At 28.4% G+C, this 15,681-nt stretch overlaps 1 pseudogene; it reads right to left on the reverse strand.

Moving 5' to 3' along the window:
• Positions 1-212: 212 nt before the first annotated feature.
• Positions 213-2,897, reverse strand: LOC100794868 (homeobox-leucine zipper protein HAT5-like; annotated as a pseudogene).
• Between the last annotated feature and the right edge of the window lie 12,784 nt (positions 2,898-15,681).

Below are 15,681 nucleotides of genomic sequence, written 5' to 3' on the forward strand. Positions count from 1 at the left end.
GATTTGATCGAAAAGATAAATAAAATCTAATAAAAAATTATTTTCGTTAAGGATCACACTTGAATAATACTCAAACCATTCAATCTTATCTTCATACATCAATGACGTGTGTTTAATTACTTGATTACACCTTGATTTTATTTTAAATCGAAATTTTCCCTTGATTTAATTTAAAATCGGAGTTTCACCTTGTTAAGGTATGTTATCTTTGATTGAAACCTTAATTATGCATATTAGCGAATTGAAACTTCAATTCCAAAAACATTTTAGTGCAGAGTTATCACAACTGTGAACTAATGAACTTTAACATTCCCCTACTAGTAGTAACTCAATAAGACCAAAAACAGAAGGTTTGATCTTCAACTGGGAACCGAAAGCTGCAAGAATCTTCATGTGGTTCATCATAGCAGACATCTTCAACCTTTGGTAAGAACGGCATGGTCAAGATGTTTTGGCTGAGGATGTCTTCTTCGTCTTGCGAGAAAGCAGAGTGGTCTGGTTCGACGGCATGGGAGGAATCTGCAGGCTCCATAAGTGAGAATTGGTTTCCATCAGTGAAATGTGGACTATCCGAATCAAGAACATCACTTTTAGCTGAATTAGCATCTTCCTGTTTGCTTGTTACCGTAACAGGAAGTGGCACTTTTGATCCATTTTCTGAAACTGTGTTTGTGATTAAATCTTTCTGCTCTTTATGCTGTGAGTTGACAGCATCACAGGAAGTATCATCCAAATTCTGTTCCTCTTGCTCTCTGGGAATCAATCTGGTCTTGAGAGAATTAACCTGTAACAAGGAAATTGTACCCATTCAACCATTATGGCATTAACCCATTTCCGATAAAATTATGGAGAATTACACCAATTCGTCCTGAAATTACAAATTTATTCAATTTAATCTTTGAACTTACCAAACGTTGGTTATCCCCAGGCTTTGATTTTGTAATTAATCTCGAATCAATTGATTGATAGTTTAAAGGACTAAATTGATATGTATTCATAATTTTATGGATTAATTTGATGTTTACCTCTGATGACATTTTAATAAAGAACTTATAGTAGTACCAACAAAAAAAAGGGCAGAGAAAGATGTTTTGAGTGTTTGTTGTTATTTTTAAAAATTCTCAAAGTTGAAATGATGACTACATCACTTTCAACTTCAAGAACCAACTATATTAAAATCTTAACAATTTAGCCTTGTGAGATGCCTTGAAGTGCAATTTCTATCAAGCGATTAGTAGAATCTTATGAAAGAACTTAAGCATGTGATGAGGTATTGTAATTTGTAAGTGTTGGAGTACTAGTAGTCTTAATGCCACAAATAAGTCAGATTCATGCTTAGTCGTTTTGATTTGTAGAGGAAAAAAAAAGAGAAAATTATACTAATGATTTTATTTATGTCTAATAATTGTTACCTCTTCCTTTAACTTATCACTCTCCTGAAGGAGATTGTCATAGTCCCTTTTGAGTACGTCATAGCTAGCTTTCAACACACCATAGTCTTTCTCAAGCTGTTTTGTCTTGAACCTTGCCCTACGGTTTTGGAACCATATGGCAACTTGCCTTGGTTGCATGCCAAGTTCTTTGGCAAGTTGGACCTTCCTTTCGGGTTCAAGCTTGTTTTCAACCTCGAAGTTACTTTCAAGGAACTGCACTTGTTTGCTTGTGAGCCTCCTTTTCTTACCGGGTTGATTTAGGCACACCCCAAAGTCCTCATCCTCACCGTTCTCTTCTTTCTCAAGCCCTTGAAAGAAGGGCCTTTGCGTGACATTCACAACATTAGCCAAGGATTTTGAACCTGAATTCAAGGCACCAAATATTAATAAACAAACTATGCTAGAATTCAAAACAAACGATTTTCAATGAAAACAATATTAACTTTTTCCTTGGTTTTTCATAGGAAAGCTTCATTATCAAAAGGAAATTAAAATCTATAACAAACCCACTTCTGATCTTGTTTAAATAATGTATAATTGCTTTTATTTTCTCTTTCTCTGTTCTAGAAAATTTCAAGTTGTTGAAAAAGGTATAGAAGTAAAAAAAAAAATAAAAAAAAATCAGGAACTCCAAGATAATTATGAAAGCAAATGAAAGCAAAGGTCAGCACAAGAATAAAGAAGCCAAAAGCATGATGGTAGCAAATCACCTTGAAAAGAAGATTCAGAGTTTTGAACCCAAAAAGATCGAATAAGTTCAGGGGAGCATGTAAGCCTTTCTTTTTGGAGCAAAAGTGTCATGCTTGAACCCTCATGCAGCTTCTCACCAGCCATGGCCTTAAGGAAACTCGTTGGTGGTTAGTGGTGTATATATGACTATATGGTACAAGAATATTAGGGGTAGAGTGTTGAGAGAATTTAAACTAAAGGGTCATATTCATATCATACCCTCAAAAAGGAGCAGAGGGATGAAGGCTCTTTGGTTTGATCAAAATTAATGGTGAAAGGAGCAGGTGGTGGGGAATAATGTGATGTGGGAATTGTGAGAGAGGGGAGTGTGCATCATACCCATCAGGCACAGAGGGATTGAAGGCTATGTCAGATGTGAATAAATTTCAGGACAAAGGGATGGTGCATTCTTCTATGATGGAAAGAGACAGAGAGCATGGTCAGAGGGGAGTGAGACTTTTTTTTTTTTTTTTTATTTCTTTGTCCAGAGGGGTGATGAGAGAGGTTTATGGGAGTTGGAAATCTTTGATTTTGAGTTGAGGAGTGATATAAATGAGAGATTCTTGTTGATGACGGTGTTGGGTAAACTTTGATGGGTTTTATATTATGGAGAGAGTCTTGGAATGTTGAAGCAACAACTAGGGAAAGCACTCACAAACAAGGGCACTCTAAGTATGCACACAAGTTTATTTTTTCTACATTTTGTTGTTTTGCTTTTTCTTCAAAAGCTGTCCTATTAAACAAGGCAGCAGAGACTTCTTTTTTCCCCTTTAAGCAATTTGTTTAATTAAGAAAAGAATTTGATCATCTTACATTATTATTTTATACATTGGTTTATATTAAATGAAAAAGAACTTCTTTTACTTTTTGTTTCCCCACGTGTTATTAATTTTGACTTTTATAAGGAAATAAAAAAAGAGAATTAGAGGGGGGAAAAGTTAATTTTACGTAATTTTTATTCAGACATTCATATTTATTGGGATTGTAAATTATATACTTTGAACAAATGAATATGCCGTGAAGATAGTAACGAAGAATATAAATTTACTATTAATTTTGTGTAAAATGAAAAAAATAGATTACAATTAGAGAATTTCTTAATAGACTAATAAATCTCTCTTAAATAAATCATAACATAAATAATTATTAAATCATAAGATAAATTAAAATTCTCAATAATTTTGATTTATATAAATAAATATATATTAAGTTTAAAAAATTACATTAAAAATGTTATCAGACAAAAGTGTTGTATATGCAATTTTAATTTTCTTATTTTTTTTAATTCAGATATTTTACTATTCATTTTTAAAAATTTTACAATTTAAATCCCCTTATCATTTAATTTAGACATTTTATTTTTCGTTTTTTTTAATATGTGATTTTAGTCATTTTTTAATTTCAGACTTGATTATGTATTTTTTTTAATAAATTAAGCATATTAATAATTAAATAATTATAAAAAAATTGCCATGTGAACAATAAATAGGCACATGCCCATTAACATTTACAGAGTATATAAATCAATATTTGAATTTGACCACAAAGACCAAAACTAAGGATTTTTTTAAAAAATGGGGGACAAAATGTCACAACAAAAAAATAGGGGATTAAAATCGTGAACTTTTTACAAATGATGGATGAAATATCTCAATTAAAAAATAGAAAAACTAAAATTGCAGATTTGAGAAAATAGAAAGATAAAAATTATATTTTATCCTTCTATTTATTTGATCCTTTGTGCAAAAAATGATTGATTGTTCTTCCTAGAATTTGTCAAAGTGAATGAAGTAAGAGAAAAGTCAACTTTAAACTCCCTTTTCACATAAAAATTCTTGTCATTGGTGAGTGGGGACCATTTTTCAATTTATTTTAATTTTTATCCACCAAAATTTGATTTTGGAATTTTTAGATTTCAAATACTAGTGGCTTGAAATCACAAGAATCAATCAAAAGTTGCAAAATTTATGTTTGGAAAACTTCAAATGTAGGTTATGCTATACACCTTTCTCCATGCTTCTAAATTTAGTCATGTCTAATTAAGCACACTCAAAGTAACCATTAGTAGCTAAGTTTAGATAACTTGATATTTGTTTTTTGATGGTTTGTCATCAAAAAATTCAAAAATGATAAGATGTTAAGAAAATTTCATAAAAATTAGTATTTTAGTCGGTGCATTCACAAAATAAAATTTATTGTATATAACTACTTTTTAAAAAAATATATATATATACAACTATATAAAATTTATAATTTATAATAAATATATATTTCTAAATATATAAATTATATTATAATTAAAGTAAGTGTCTATGTGTGTTAAGTTAATAGAAATAAGTATATTTATCAAATATTTTTAGTTTGGTCAAACCAATAACTTATAAAGTAACTAACATTGTGTTTGGTAAAGGTAGATGAAAAGGGATAAAAGTAACAGGAATGAAAAGAGATGAAAGTAAAATTGTTTGGTATAGATGAAAGAAAGTTGAAAATAGATGAAAGATTTGATTAAAATGATTAAGTAGGTAGTAAAAGAATAAGAAAAAAACTAAACAATTTTACATTTCCAATTTTACCATGGGAAGACAACATGAGAAGAAGAAGTGTGAGTAGTAAAAAGGGGTGTGTTAATAGTAAAAGATAAAAAGAGAATCATCCTCAACACTTGAGACCCTTCTCTTCCATCTTGCACCCCACAATGGCACCCACCACCTTGAAACTTCCCGACCACCACCCAAATCCTCCATAGCCTACCCAACCAAACCACTATGCACCACCATTTCCTCCTAAACCCAAACACCACGCACCACCCATGGCACAAGGGTAGGATAAAAAACCTTCATTTTTGGATCTCATATACTATTCTTTTCACTTTCTTTTATCTCATTTTTGAGGTGAAAGTGTTTTCTCATGGGGCCCATCGACTTACACCCTCTTTTAGCTCCATGTCAATGGTTCTAAACGATAGAGGTGAAATATTTTTGTTGCATCTCAACGTTGGATGTCTTTCATCTTCTGACTTACATCTCAACCAAACATATTGTAAATAAGTAATATAATTAAGCTATTTTATTAACAAGTTTTTGGGGTTTGTTTTTATTTATGTTTTTTTAACAAGTTTCTTTTTATTGGATATTAGTTAATCAATAGTGTTATACTTGGATCGTAGTTGTCATCAATGTCACACATGACCCTTTATTTAGCTTAGTCATCATCAATGTCATCACACTTGGACCTTACTCAATCACTAGCGTTACACTTAGGCCCTGGGTCTTAGTCAATCACCAATTACACAATTGAGTCTTATTGGGTATTAGTTAATCATTAGTTTTATACCTAGGTGTTATTGGGCATTAATCAAGCAATAGTATTAGACTTTGGACTTTAATCAATCATTAGTGTTGTATTTCAACCAAATTGGGCCTAGGTCAATATTTTGATAAATCTTATTGGTCCTTGGTCAATCATTAGTTACTTTGACCTAATTGGGTCAAGGCCATATTGGACCTAACTTAATCATTAGTGTTATATTCTAGCATTATTGGACTTTAGTCCATCGTTAGTGTCACACTTGAACCTTGGTTAATCATTACTATTATAATTGGGCCTAATTGGAACTTGGAAAACCATTGTTATTTTATTTGGATCTTATTGGTCCTTAAACACTCATCAGTGTTATTTGGACTTTATTTGACATTGATCAATCATTAGTGTTTCACTTTGGGTCTTAGACAATCATCAGTGATACACTTAGGGTTTTATTAGGCTTTGGGCAATCATCACCTTTACATTTGAACTTTATGAGGTCTTAGTCAATTATTAGTAAGGTAGTTGAATTTTATTGTGTTTTAGTTAATCATTAGTGCTACAATGAATCTTATTAGGTCATAGACAATCGTCAATGTTACATTTGAAACTTATTAGACCTTCATGAATCATTAATGTTATACTTGGATGTTAATGAGTCTTGGTCAAACATCAATGTAACACTTCGTATTTATATTTAAGTTATATTCTTATTATTATTTGTAATAAAAATGAATTGTTTATCATATTATTAAAAATATAGAATTATTCTATATAATTAACAAAGATCTTTCATTATTTTTATTTTAATGATTTAAAATATTTTTTTACATAATTAATACTTATATTTTTAATTTTATAATACATCATATAAGATGCGAATATGTTAATTGTCTTTATTTAATAATAATAATGATAATAATAATAATAATAATGATTAATTTGTGTGAAAATCTTAAAAATCAATTAATTTGAAATTGAGGTTTCTCACTAGCTTATAGTAATAGTTTGAGTTCATAGCATATAACTTATTACTTTTTGTCTCATGTTTACACTTATTATTTTGATTAAATTTTTCTGGTTTCCTCACATATATAAAACTAAACAAAAAAACACCATATATAACTCCCACTACCTCCCGTGTGTCGTCTAACTTTCCTTACGAGCTTTAGAATCCAACCGCCACCTTTTTGTTGCTATGGTAACCCTTAATAATTATTTCAATATATATATTATAAATAAATATGAAAACATGCATTTTTATGTCACTTTTTTATTTATTAAATAGTTTACTAATTTTATCATATCTTCGGAGCAATATATGTTTTACAAACTTAAAATGTATGAATTTTATTTATAGACAACTTTTTTAATAAACACTTAAAAAGGTAAGAAGATTAAAAAAAATCAGATTTCTTGCATAAGTTAAAATTAACTTATGCATCTTAATTGTTGGAGATCCTATATCAACTAATAATATGCTTAAATTAAAGTATATAAATAAGGGATAATTTCCAACTTAATTAAGTCAAATTTCTAAAGTTTAGTTATATCAAAACTCATATTCTAATTATGAGAGCTTATTCCGAGATCCATCAGAGGGTTACCTACTATAGTATGCATCAATCCCAAAAAGTGTTAGGTATGAGTTAGGGGGTGGGGGAACCTTCATCTAATAAGTTAATTTTATAGGATTAAGTTAGATATATATCTAAATTTTAAGATAATATCACAGTTTATCATAGTTCTTATTATTAGGCATAACATGTGAACCATTATCATGTCCTTATCGGAACACTCACAAATGTCTAGTCATCCTCTAAATTTCACACTCAAGATATTCAATCCTTGACGTGAGGGGATGCGTTAGAGATCTTATACCCACTAGTGATTTGACTAAATTAAAAAATATAAATGAGAAAAATCATCACCTTACAAACTGATTTTATAAGATTTAATTAGGTCTAAAATCATATTTTAAGATCAATTTTTTAAAAGGTTAGATGTGAAAACTTTTACAATAGTTGAAGTGCATATAATTTGATTTTAACTTATGAGAAAAATTTAATAGATTTTATCTTTTTATTGTGATGTCTATGCATGCCTATTTTGTTTAAAAAAATTATCCAATTAAGACTAATAACAATAATTTTACATTCTCTTATATAACTTCTTCTCAGAAATCATTATATTTACTAAATAAAAAATTGGATATATTTTATATTTTTAAGATTAAATATATTTCCTTATTTCTGTTAAGCAGATAAATAAAAATATACTATTATAAGAGGTTGTAAGAATATATTCTTTTGTGAAAAATAAGTGAAAGAACAAGAAGACACCTCAATATTACTGGATATAAATGCACATATCTGTCATTATCAATGTTGACTATTGAGCTTATTATCATATTTTTCATGAATATTATCAGCCAGTAATTCCAGCAGGTGAAACTCTTGTATTCCATGTGTGGAGATCAGTTTTATTCATCCTTTCCTTTACATCATGAATCATCATCCTTTTTCCCCTTTACAGAGAGAGAAAATTAGCAGTGAAAGAGAAATATCAAGAATAAATATTGTACCACGAAAAGCTGGAGACAATCTCTTTAATTCTTTCTCTTTCTGGCCGAATAATCACAGTTGGGAGTGTTTGTCTTTATGCACGGTACGACACGACCTCTCATGAGTTTGTCTGGTTAGGACAGATTCCTAAGATTTACATGGTGTTGGAGTTGGCGTACTTGTAAGTATAGCAGAGATTTGCAAATGTTCTGTTCCATTGGTTTCAATATATGAAGAAAAATGCATATATATGTATATATATATATATATATATATATATATATATATATATATATATATATATATATATATATTCTTTTTTGATATAATCAGAAGGTATACTCTCTTCCCCGCTAGATCAGTCCATTCTAGGAGTAAAATAGTATCACCAAGTTACCACTTCATGTTCAAGCTAAAATCGAATCTCGGATCTTGATTAAAGAATCTAAGTATTAAATCACTTGTGCTAACCACTATATATATATATATATATGTGTGTGTGTGTGTGTGTGATGCTTAATCCTGCATCGGTGGAATTATGGAAACATTTTCCAAGTTGGAGGCACCCAAAGGGAGTGAAAATGTTATAAACAAGACATGCATGGACCTGTCATTGTTGAATTGAATGAATGGACAAGACATATGATGAATGCAAGGATCGTTTCATGTATCTTGTTCACTTGGTTCTGTCTGCTAGTTTTTGTTTAAAGCGGAATAAAGTATAGCGCATATGCATGCATGAACAAAGCAAAACCATTTATCAATCTGTGGATTTCAGGACTGGTAATTAGTGTTCTTGGTGATTTTAAGAGTTTGGTACTTTTTTGAAAAAAAGGAAAATGACTTGCTGCATTGGACTCTCTTTGTCATTCTTTCCTTGAAGAGGGAATAGTATTAATTCAGAGTTAAATATATATAGTTCAGAACCTTTAAACTCTACTTATAAATGATAATTTTTATCTTTAATTAATGTTAGTTTTTTTATGTTTTTTTATTTATCTTTATCTCAAAGTGAGGAGTTGACTCCTCTATTAAAGAATGAGAAAAAAATATTATATATTAAAAGTGAAAAAAAATTATACCGTGATTTGATCTCAATTCATTATATATGATAAAATTGTTATTTTTTATTATAATTACTTTAAAAGTTATATTAAAAATTATTTTTAATTAGATTAATGATTTAAAACTATTTTACATTATTAATATATCATCATTAAATTTTTAAAGAATTTATAACAACTGTCCACTAATTAATTATCCTAGAGTTGTTTTTTTTTGGATTTTGCTTATGAGTACCTTATTTTTTCTTATCGGAAATTACAGTAAAATGCATGTTGATAACATTAAAAGTTATATATATTCTTATAAAATTTTCCACTGTTGATTTTTTAATAAATTATTAGGGTACTTGTCTGTGTATTCTTATTTTTCCTTTTATAAGCAAAGAAATATATGTAATTGCATTCCAATCCTACTACCCTAGCATAAGTGTACTACTTTTTTTTTTTAAAAAAAACACAAGTGTACTAAGATTAGGAACAGGAAGCAAAACCTTTTGTGTTTAAGTTAATTTATGATTAATTGTATATTGTGCTTCCTATGTGCTGATATTTATGCATGCTTACAGCGTTGAGATAGCTTCCTTCATATATACTGCCAAAAAGACTTTCACCCATGAACGTTACACACATATTACACAAATGAACTTACACCACATTTTTAATCCGTAAAAATCTTAAGACATTAAATTTGTGAATTTATTTATTTATATGTAATTTAACTTTTTTATTTATATGTGAAATTTCAGCATCACACTTATACTTCATCATAAATAAACTTATGATATACTTTTACTTCAATTTTAAATGTCAATGATTCATTAATAATTCCTAATGAGTAAAATTAAATTAAAATGATGGATTTTAAAAGGAATAGCAAAATTAAGCTTCTGAGCTTTTTTGGCACTTATATAATTAAGCCTATGATTAAATACTATGATCTCTAGCTAACTAATTATTAATTAATTGCTTTTAATTTATTGATATATATATATATGTTGATAGTTGAAGTACATGGTGAAGGTGAAACTCTCACGAGTAGTGATTTTTATCACACGATTAAAAGTAAGGCTGAAATTGAATTGATCCCAAATAAATATACATATACGTACGTATACCATTTTACCCTCAGATATACGACCTATGGTGATGGATTGGAAAGTGGAATTTCTGAATGTCTAATTATTGTATAAATTTTATGTTTAAATACATTTTTTCTAAACAGATCTGGGGCATGACTTTTTGGCTTGCCTGCCACATGAGTTGCTGCTTTCAAGCTAGTTGTAATACCTCTTAAGTCTTAACCACCTTTGCAATGCCATTTTAAATTATTGGGTAGCATTTTCCATTGTTCACGTTTTGGGACTTCATAGTAAGGGTCCTGTGTCTACATCAATTAGGGTATGCCGGTGCATCTCACTTTCTGTCGCATGCAAGTGAATTAATGGCCACAGTGCAAACAATTGGCCCATGAATTGAACTCTGAGAGCCCCATCTGTTAGAGGCGCTTGGTAACATTCTATGGAATGGAACAGTGTGTTCTAAACTATATACTCTATGTTTCGTTAATCCAAGCTTTCAGAAAAGTTGATGACGCGAATACGCGATATCTTTGGTGGTTTGGTTAATTACTTGAGATTTAGGAAACATACATAGCATAGTTTCGGAGATATTGCATCTACAAATTGTATTATGAGCAGTCATCTGTTAATTTGATTGACAAAATTCTTCTCATGAAAAATATACAACAACAACAACAAAGGACATACTTTTGTTTGCGGTATGATAATCTTTTGGTGGTGAATACGTGGTGGCTAAGGCTGTCCTAATAAAGTCATCATCTGTTCTACTAATCAGTTCACTGGTGCTTATAAAAAAAGAAGCTTAGCGGTATATATCTTTTCTTCTCTTTTTTTCCTTATAAAAAAAGAAGCTTAGCGGTATATATCTTTTCTTCTCTTTTTTTCCCTTTAGGTACTTACTGCAATTAATTGATTAATATATTGGAAAGATGTCCCTTTAAGTCTTTTTCTATTAATGTTGATTTTATGGATCATACAACATGAAAGTTTATCATATATATATATATATATATATATCAAACGTTAAATTACATCATATTAATCTTCAATTTTTTTAATAACTTGATCCATGTATTATTTTTCCTCAATCTTCCTGTGCCTCTGACTACTGAACTGACTAACCCTTAGTATTGGGAATTCAATATATATGTCTTAATTTATAGACTTAAAATATTTTTAATTTCTATAAATTTATATTTGTTTCAGTTTTGATTCCTGTAAAAAAAATTTATTCAGCTTGAATATTATTTATTTTTCTTTTATCACCTGTTATTAATATTTTAAAGCCTATAAACGATTACATTTACAAGATTTTTTTAGTCTCCCCTATAATAATTTGAGAACTAAATTAAAATTATTTATTAGGATAAAATATGTTTTTATCCCTCTAAAATTTTAACATGTTAGTATATATTCAGTATGTTAACTCCGTTATGAATCTGCTTATATATATTCAGTATGTTAACTCCGTTATGAATCTGCTTATGTTGTAGACGAGGTTGAACGTCTGAGGCATTTGTACAACAAATTTAAAAAATAATAGGTGGAACAGCATGTTAAAATACTAGATAAACATATTGAATTTACTAACAGAGTTAATATTAGTTGGATGAACAGTAATGTGTTAAGATTTTAGAGGGATTGAAATGAGACAAAAAAAAAAAAAAATACAAACACTACATCCTTAATAAATACAAACACTACATGTATGTGTTTGACAATTTAAAGTTTAAGAGATACTAACAAATATTTTCTTTCAACAATCAATTCTTTGTACATATTTTTTCTCCTTTTCATTTTTATATTTTTAGTATTATTTACGAGTCTCTAGCATATTTCTAGCCCCCCACCAATATCCATGCATGGGTTCGGCTTTGTTTACTTTTAGTTTTTGTAAGGTTGTATTTTTTTAATTTTAATCTTTTTAAAATTTTATTTTTTCTTTATTGTTAGTCCTTATAAGTTCACGTTTATAATAACCAAAATTGAAAAAGAACAAATTTATTGGAACTAAAAATGAATAACTTAAATATATTTTTTTGGTCTTTGTAAGTCTGCATTTTTTTTTAATTTTGATTTCTGTAAGATTTTTTGTTTGATTCATTTTTAGTCTATGTAATTGTGCTTTTTTCAATTTTGGTTCTTATAAGCATAAAATTATGGAGACTAAAAATGAAATCTTAAAGTTACTAAAATAGAAAAGGCGTAAACTTTCAAGAACAAAAAATAAACAAAAAATATTATATAGACCAAAATTAAAAAAATATAAATTTATAAGAACTAAAAATAAATAAAGAAACTTAAAATTAAAAAAGCGTAAACTTACCGTAACTAAAAACATATTTAAACTAAAATGAACAAAACTACTTGCAAAGATCAAAATATTTTTTTAAAAAAACATGAACTTACATTGGATAAAAATATATTTAAACCTAATTTATATTGTCAAGAAGGATCCCTAATATGTATATTCAATAAATTTTTCTTTAATAAAAGAAATTTACTGTAGCTATCCATTCTGCCTAACATTTAATAGGTTATATACAAATTTTAAATTATTGTGAGGGCTAAATATATTTAAGAATGGGGTCAATTTTACATACATGTTAAGTAGCATGAAAGATGGGCCTACCCATCTTCAGAGTCCATTCCAAGACGCCAGGCCATGGCATACCCTAAATCAATTATTGCCACCCCAGCAACTTTAATTTGCACATAATAATTTCCAGGCTTAAATTTAATCTTTTGGGCACTATAAAATAGAGTACTTTTTAATTTTAGTCCTATAATTATTTTTTTTTAGTCCTTTAAAAATATTTTTTTAATCTCTATTATCAAGTAATAGCGACATCGATAATTCATTGATTTATTACATCATCAAGTTATGACAATTATATTTAATGTTGCTATGTTATCATTTAACGTTATTACTTGATAGCAATAACTAAAAAAAACTTTAAATGACTAAAATTAAAACAAAAATATTTAATGAAATAAATCAAAACCCCTTTAATAAATAAGGACCAAAAGTTATTTATGCCTAATTTTAATGAGCAGAGAACAAAACAAAAACAAATTTCTTTTTTAAATATAATAATTAACTACTGAATAAAAAGAGACAAACGAGACTCTTTTTTTACTGGTGTATATTATACAATGTCAATGTCAACATGTGACAGCTCTAGTGATTTAAAATTTGGAAAGATGAAACTCAAAGAAAAATATTTTATAGTACGATTTGCTCATTTACAAAGGCTAGAAACAATAATTTCAAATTTTAGAATGATAAAAAGCAAATAATTTTATAGGCATCAAAATAAAATAAAAATTCCTTATTTTATAGAAACTAAAATCATATTTAAAAAATATGATTAATTGATTCTTGTAACAGATTATTTGACCATTTCAAACTAAATTTTGTTCACTTTCCAATATTAAGATAAAAAATTAGGCGGTATGAAAAAAACAGGTGGTATGATATTATTGGAAAATGTTTGATTGATACCCAATGTGTTATCTAATACACATAGAGAGAATAAAAAAAAGAGAGAAAATGATATATATATATATATATATATATATATATATATATATATATATATATATATATATATATATATATAAAATAAAATTTATGATATTATAGGAAGAGATAGATAGAAAAATAATAATAAGTATTAATGGGATGTTTAAAATAAAAGGTGAGTTGTATATGGTTACTCCATATTATTAATAGTCATCACTAATTTTCACAAGACATGCAATAATAAAGTATTATTAATATTTTCTTATAGAAATTATATATATATATAAAACACAACTCTTGGGATAACATTATTTTATGTGAGAACATACATGAGAATAATTAATAGAGTAAATTACACTCAATATTTCTTCCTTTTTTTACATTACTTTTACCCTCTTTCCGTCAACGTCGTTAACTAATGTCAATTGAAATATGTGAACAAACAAAATTATTCTAACATCTTTGAAATATTCGTACCCCTTGTGTTTTTCTCAAATTGCACCCGATACCCCTTTTTTTGTTACATTACTTTTACTCCCCTTCTGTTAACGTTGTTAATTAACGTAAGTTGAAATATGTGAGCAGACAAAATTATCCTAACATTTTTGTTAAATACTCAATACTCAATAACAAATTAACAATTGACTCACTGAATGGACCATTCTTCAGACAATAATAGTTTTTCCTTTAATATTTGACTATTTCTTCATTGATGCTAACACTTGAAAAAGATTTCACTCTTGATTGAGACAATATATTAAACACCTAGCCATCAAAAATAAATATTTCAAAGAAATGAGTAAAAAATACAAATGCAAGAACAAAATACTAAAATTTGAAGCAAATGACCATATTCAATCAATAAGCATTGCTAGTAACACGTCCAACAAAAACACAACAACCAAACGACCTAACACACAAAAAAATTAAACTTAAAAAGAAGAAGAAGAAGAAGGATGGGTATTAACACATACGTACCAATAAGGTGAGTTCACATCTAACAAAAAACTAAGTTCATGTCCAATTAGAGAAAAAAGAAAAAGAAAGAAGAGTGTTAAAATATTTTTAGATTGAAAATGATATCATGTCTTTTATGGAGTTAAGAAAAAGAAGATGAGAATATTTTAGACATAAATTTTCATTAAAAGTCATGTGACCATCACGTACCTCCCTTTTGCTAAATTATTAAACGATGTTTGGGAGGGAGGGAATTGAGGTGTAATATGAGCTAAACAATTAAAGAATTTTGTAGGGTGCGAAAAATGAGGGTGTCGGGTGCAATTTGAAAAAAACAACACAGGAGGTGCGAGTGTAATTTACTTTAACTAATAATAGCCAACGGATCAAGATTAAAAATAATAAACAATTGATATTAAAATATTTAAAATTTCAAATTAAAATTTAATATATCATTAAATCTCTAAAATATTAACTAAACAACAAACAAATATAAAAAGATTTATCACTCCCTACAATATCTCAATTAACTCACCATCATTATGATTATCGTTGCCACCACTATGAGCACGACTACAACCATCACCATAATTGTCGCATCCATCACCACCACCATCAATCGCCACCACCACCTTCATCAACCGCCACCACATCTACCACCATCATGACCATCGTTGCAACCATCACCATGATTGTTGTTGTCATTACCATTACCATGACCATCAATATAGCCACCACAATGATTGTGGTCGCCGCCACCACCACTGTCATCAACTGCCACCACCTTTGTCATCATGATTGTCATTGTCGGTGGTGGTGATAGTAACGACAATGATGGCAGTGACAATAAAGGTGATGACAATCATGGTAATAGTGATGGATTAACCATAATTAAGATATTGTAGAACATAATTTTTTTTAATCTTGTAGAAATTAAATGGTTATATTAGATTTTAATTTTAATTTTTAAATATTTTAAGCTCAATCGTCTATTGTTTTTAATCATAATCTAATGTATAGATC

The sequence above is a fragment of the Glycine max genome, chromosome 8 (genome assembly GCF_000004515.6).
Source record: "Glycine max cultivar Williams 82 chromosome 8, Glycine_max_v4.0, whole genome shotgun sequence".
NCBI classification, from domain to species: Eukaryota; Viridiplantae; Streptophyta; class Magnoliopsida; order Fabales; family Fabaceae; genus Glycine; species Glycine max.